At 42.1% G+C, this 6302-nt stretch overlaps 1 non-coding gene across 1 annotated transcript; it reads left to right on the top strand.

Annotated features, from left to right (window-relative positions):
• Positions 1 to 2981: 2981 nt before the first annotated feature.
• LOC137335040 (small nucleolar RNA snR44) lies at positions 2982 to 3122 on the top strand. Its single transcript, XR_010966315.1, has one exon. It is a non-coding gene; the product is annotated as a small nucleolar RNA snR44 (small nucleolar RNA).
• Positions 3123 to 6302: the final 3180 nt, after the last annotated feature.

Below are 6302 nucleotides of genomic sequence, written 5' to 3'. Positions count from 1 at the left end.
CTGTTATCACATCCTTTATAATAGACTAGCATTTTCCCTACTACTGGTGTTAAGCTAACCGGTCTGTAGTTCCCTGTTTCCTCTCTCCCTTCTTTTTTAAATAGTGGGGTTACATTTGTCACCCTCCAATCTGCAGGAACTGTTCCTTAATCTATAGAATTTTGGAAGATGACAACTAATGCATCCACTATTTCCATGGTTACCTCTTTTAGTACTCTGGGATGCAGATTATCAGGCCCTGGGGATTTATCGGCTTTCAGTCCCATTAATTTCTCCAGCACTATTTTTTTACGAATACTAATTTCCTTTAATTCCTCCTTCTCACTAGTCCCTTGGTTCCCTAGCATTTCTGGGAAGTTATTTGTGTCCTCTTCCGTGAAGACAGAACCAAAGTATTTGTTTCATTGCTCTGCCATTTCCTTGTTCCCCATTATAAATTCTCCCGTTTCTGACTGTAAGGGACCTACATTTGTCTTCACTAATCTTTTTCTTTTTACATACTTGTAGAAGCTTTTACAGTCCACTTTTATGTTCCTTGCATGTTTACTCTCATACTCTATTTTTCCCCTCTTAATCAATCTCTTGGTGAATTGCTGAATTCTAAACTGCTCCCAATCCTCAGGCTTACTACTTTTTCTGGCAACTTTATATGACTCCTCTTTGGATCTAACACTATCTTTAATTTCTTTTGTTAGCCATGGTTGGGCCGCTTTTCCTTTTGTGTTTTTGCACCAGAAAGGAATGTATAATTGTTGCAATTCATGCATTCGTTCCTTAAATGTTAGCCATTGCCAAGCCACCGTCATGCCTTTTAATGAAGCTCCCAATCTACCATAGGCAACTCACTCCTCATATCTTCATAGTTTCCTTTGTTTAGATTTCGGACCCTAGTTTCGGATTGGACTACTTCACTTTCCATCTTAATGAAGAATTCTATCATGTTATGGTCACTCTTCCCTAAAGGACCCCGCACAACAAGATTATTAATTAACCCCTTTTATTGCACAATACCCAATCTAGGATAGCCTGTTCCCTGGTTGGCTCCTCAATGTACTGGTCTAAAAAAAAATCTCGTACACACTCCAGGAATTCATCCTCCACAGTATTATTGCTAATTTGGTTTGGCCAGTCTATATGATTACTGTAGTACCCTTGTTACATGCATCTCTAATTTCCTGTTTGATGCCGTCCCCTACATTATCACTACTGTTTGGAGGCCTATAGACAACTCCCACCAGTGTTTTCTGCCCCTTGATCCTTCTTAACTCCACTCAGGCTGATTCTACATCTTGATTTTCTGAGCCAATATCCTGTCTCACTATTGCTCTGATTTCATCCTTTATTAACAACACCACCCCACCTCCTTTTCCTTTTTGCCTGTCCTTCCTAAATATCGAATACCCTTGGATATTCAGCTCTCAGCCTTCGTCACCCTGCAGCCATGTCTCCGTAATCGCAATCGTATCCATTCACAGCTATTTGCGCTGTTAATTCGTCTACCTTATTACGAATGCTTCGTGCTTTCAGATACAGTGCCTTTAGATTTGTCTTTTTAACATTTTTAGACATCTTAACATTTTTTTGTACAATGGCCCTATTTGTCTTATTACCATTTTTTCTTACCTGGACCCTATTTGTTAGTTCACTCTTTTGTTTCTACACTCTGTCCCTTCCTGACACAATCTGGTCATCCTTACCCCAATCACTTTCCTGCACTGCTTCTTTGTCTTTTCTCTTTAGCATTCTAGATTTCTCTCCAACGGGACCCTCCCCCTGACTTATTTAGTTTAAAGCTCTATCCACTTCCCTAGTTATTCGATTCACTAGAACACTGGTCCCAGCATGGTTCAGGTGAAGCCTGTCCCAACGGAACAGCTCCCTCTTTCCCCAGTACTGGTGCCAGTGCCCCATGAATCGAAACCCCCTTCTCCCACACCAATCTTTGAGCCACACATTCATCTCTCTGATCTGATTTACCCTGTGCCAATTTGCTCGTGGCTCAGGTAATAATCCAGAGATTATCACCTTTGTGGATCTGCTTTTTAATTTAGTCCCTAGCTGCTCAAACTCTCTCAGCAGAACCTCGTTCTTAGTCCTACCTATGTCGTTGGTACCTAGTGGACCAGGACAACTGGATCCTCCCCCTCCCACTCCAAGTTCTTCTAAAGCCCGGAGGAGATGTCCTTAACCCTGGCACCGGGTAGGCAACACAGCCTTCGGGACTCATGCTCCTGGCTGCAGAGAACAGTGTCTATCCCCCTAACTATACTGTCGCCTACTACAACCACATTACTTTTAACTCCCCCCACTTGAATGGCTTCCTGTACCACGGTGCTGTGGTCAGTTTGCTCGTCCTCCCCGCAGTCCCCGCTCTTGTCCACAAGGGCTGCAAGAACCTCGAATCTATTGAACAAGTGCAGGGACTGAGGCTCCTGCAGTACTACCTCCTGGATCCCCGTACCTGCCTCACTCGCAGTCACACCCTCCTGTCCCTGACCACGTGTCAATTCTAAAGTATTTAATCTAAGGGGTGTCACTGCCTCCTGGAGCAAAAGGTCCAGGTATCTTTCTCCCTCCCTGATGTCTCGCAATGTCTGCAGCTCCGTCTCCAGCTCCTCAACTCGGATCCAAAGCTCTTCGAGCCGCAGACACTTACCGCAGATAGAGTCGCCCTGGACAAAAATGTCCACAAGCTCCCACATATTGCAGCAGCAACACATGCCTCCTTCAAAAGCTGCTCCTCACTAGGAATGACATGACATTTCACCTTTCAAACATCCAATGAGACTGATTACAAAGATGTATAAAAAAAGATAAGCTGAGAGATATAATACACAGGCCTGGAAATTACACCGTGTGATATTATAATACACAGGCCTGGAAATTACACTGTGTGATATTATAATACACAGGCCTGGAAATTACGCTGTGTGATATTATAATACACAGGCCTGGAAATTACACTGTGTGATATTATAATACACAGGCCTGGAAATTACGCTGTGTGATATTATAATTCACAGGCCTGGAAATTACACTGTGTGATATTATAATACACAGGCCTGGAAATTACACTGTGTAATATTATAATATACAGGCCTGGACATTACACTGTGATATTATAATACACAGGCCTGGAAATTACACTGTGTGATATTATAATACACAGGCCTGGAAATTACACCGTGAGCTATTATAATACACAGGCCTGGAAATTACACCATGTGATATTATAATACACAGGCCTGGAAATTACACTGTGAGCTATTATAATACACAGGCCTGGAAATTACACTGTGTAATATTATAATACACAGGCCTGGAAATTACACTGTGAGATAGGAACATAGGAACAGGACTAGGCCATTTAGCCACTCGATCCTGTTCCGCCATTCAGTGAGATCATGGCTGATCTGTGACCTAACGCCTTAGCCCCATATCCCTTAATACATTTGGTTAACAAAAATCTATCAATCTCAGATTTAAAATTAACAATTGAGCTAGCATCAACTGCCATTTGCGAAAGAGAGTTCCAAACTTCTACCACCCTTTGCATGTAGAAATGTTTCCAAACTTCTCTCCTGAAAGTCCTGGCTCTAATTTTTAGACTATGTCCCCTAGTCCTGGACAGCAGAAATAGTTTCTCTCTATTTACCCTATCAGTCCCCTTAATATCTTGAAAACTTCGATCAAATCACCCCTTAATCTTCTAAATTCCAGGGAATACAACCCAATTTGTGTAATCTCTCTTCATAATTTAACCCTTGAGGTCTAGGTATCATTCTAGTAAATCTACGCTGCACTCCCTCCAAGGCCAATATATCCTTCCGAAGGTGCGGTGCCCAGAACTGAACACAGTACTCCAGATATGGTCTAACCAGGGCTTTGTATAGCTGCAGCATAACTTCTACCCCCTTGTACTCCAGTCCTCCAGATATAAAGGCCAGCATTCCATTAGCCTTTTTGATTATTTTCTGTACCTGTCCATGACCTTTTAATGACCCCCAAGTCTCTTTGGACATCCAATGTTTCGAGCTTTTCACCATTTAGAAAGTACCCTGTTCTATCCTTTTTAGATCCAAAGTGGATGATCTCACACTTGTCTACATTGAAATCCATTTGCCACAGTTTTGCCCATTCACTTAATCTATTAATATCTCTCTGTAATTTTATGCTTCCATCAACACTGCTTACAATGCTGCCTATCTTTGTGTCATTGGCAAACTTGGATATGTGGCTCTCTGTCCCGTCATCTAAGTCTTATCTGAGGCCCCAACACAGACCCCTGTGGGACACCACTAGTCACATCCTGCCAATTTGAGTACCTGCCCATTATCCTTACTCTCTGTCTCCTGCCGCTCAGCCAATTTCCGAAACAGGTCAATAATTTGCCCTCAATTCCATGAGCTTCAGCTTTAGCTAAGAGTCTCTTATGAGGGACTTTATTGAATGCCTTCTGGATGTCCATATAAACAACATCCATCGACATTCCCCTGTTCATTACTTTAGTCATCTCTTCAAAAAATTCAATCAGGTCTGTCAGGTATGACCTACCCTTTCACAAATCCATGCTGGCTCTCTCTGATCAGCTGAAAATTTTCAAGGTGTTCAGTCACTCTATCCTTAATTATAGACTCTAGTAATTTCCCAATAACATGTTAGGCTAACTGGTCTATAATTCCCCAGTTTCCCTCTCTCACCTTTCTTAAATAGCCGAGTGACATGCAATTTTCCAATCTATAGGAACAGTTCCTGAATCGAGAGAACTTTGGAAAATTATAGTTAGGGCTTCTGCAATGGTCTCACCTACTTCCTTTAAAACCCTGGGATAGAAACCACCTAGTCCTGGGGATTTGTCACTCTTTAGTGCCATTATTTTCTTCATTACTGTTAATTTGCTTACATTAATTAAAGTGAGTCCCCGTCCCTGATTCAAAATTAGTTTCCCTGGGGTGTCCAGCATGCTATCCTCTTCCTCCACTGTAAATACTGATGCAAAGTAATTATTTAACATCACCACCATTTACTTATTTTCATTAACATAACATAAGAACATAAGAAATTGGAGCAGGAGTAGGCCATTCAGCCCCTCGAGCCTGCTCTGCCATTCAATCAGATCATGGCTGATCTTCGACCTCGACTTCACTTTCCCACCCGATCCCCATATCCCTTGATTCCCTTAGTGTCCATAAATCTATTGATCTCAGTCTTGAATATACTCAACGACTGAGCACCCACAGCCCTCTGGGGACAGAATTCCGAAGATTCACAACCCTCTGAGTGAAGACATTTTTCCTCATCTCGGTCCCTTATCTTGAGACTCTGACCACTAGTTCTAGATTTTTCAGCCGGGGAAACAGCCTCTCAGCATTCACCCTGTCAAGGTGTCTAAGAATTTTACACGTTTCAATGAGATCACCTCTCATTCTTTTAAACTCTAGAGAATATAGGCCCATTCTACTCAATCTCTCCTCATAAGACAACCCTCTCATCCCAGGTATCAATCTAGTAAACTTTTGTTGCACCCCCTCTAAGGCAAGTATATCCTTCCTTAGGTAAGGAGATCAAAACTGTACACAGTACTCCAGATGAGGTCTCACCAAAGCCCTATACAATTGCAGCAAGACTTCCTTACTCTTGTACTCCAACCCCCTTGCAATAAAGGCTAACATTGTATTTGCTTTCCTAATTGCTTGCTGCACTTGCATGTTAACTTCCTGTGATTCAAATCCCTCTGAACAACAACATTTTTTAGTCTCTCACCTTTTGAAAAATAGTCTGTTTTCTTATTCTTCCTACCAAAGTAGATAATTTCATATTTCCCCACATTATACTCCATTTGCCATCTTCTCGCCCACTCATTAACCTGTCTACATCTCTTTGCAGCTCTTTGCATCCTCCTCACAGCTTACTTTCCCACCTAGCTTTGTATCGTCAGCAAACTTGGATACATTACATTCAGTCCCCTCATCTAAGTCATTAATATAGATTGTAAATAGCTGAGGCCCCAGCACTGATCCTTGCGGCACCCCACTAGTTACAGCCTGCCAACCTGAAAATGACCCGTTTATCCCTACTCTCTGTCTTCTGTCCTTAAACCAATCCTCAATCCATGCTTATATATTACCCCCAATCCCATGAGCCCTAATCTTGTGTAACATCCTCTGGTGTGGCACCTTATTGAATGCATTTTGATAATCCAAATATACTACGTCCACTGGTCCCCCCTTGTCTACCCTGCTACTTACACCCTCAAAAAACTCTCATAAATTTGTGAAACACCATTTCCCTTTCATAAAACT

The sequence above is a fragment of the Heptranchias perlo genome, chromosome 18, assembly GCF_035084215.1.
Source record: "Heptranchias perlo isolate sHepPer1 chromosome 18, sHepPer1.hap1, whole genome shotgun sequence".
Classification (NCBI taxonomy): Eukaryota; Metazoa; Chordata; class Chondrichthyes; order Hexanchiformes; family Hexanchidae; genus Heptranchias; species Heptranchias perlo.
The sequence above is the reverse complement of the archived record's forward strand: the minus strand, read 5'-3'. Positions and strand labels throughout refer to the sequence as shown.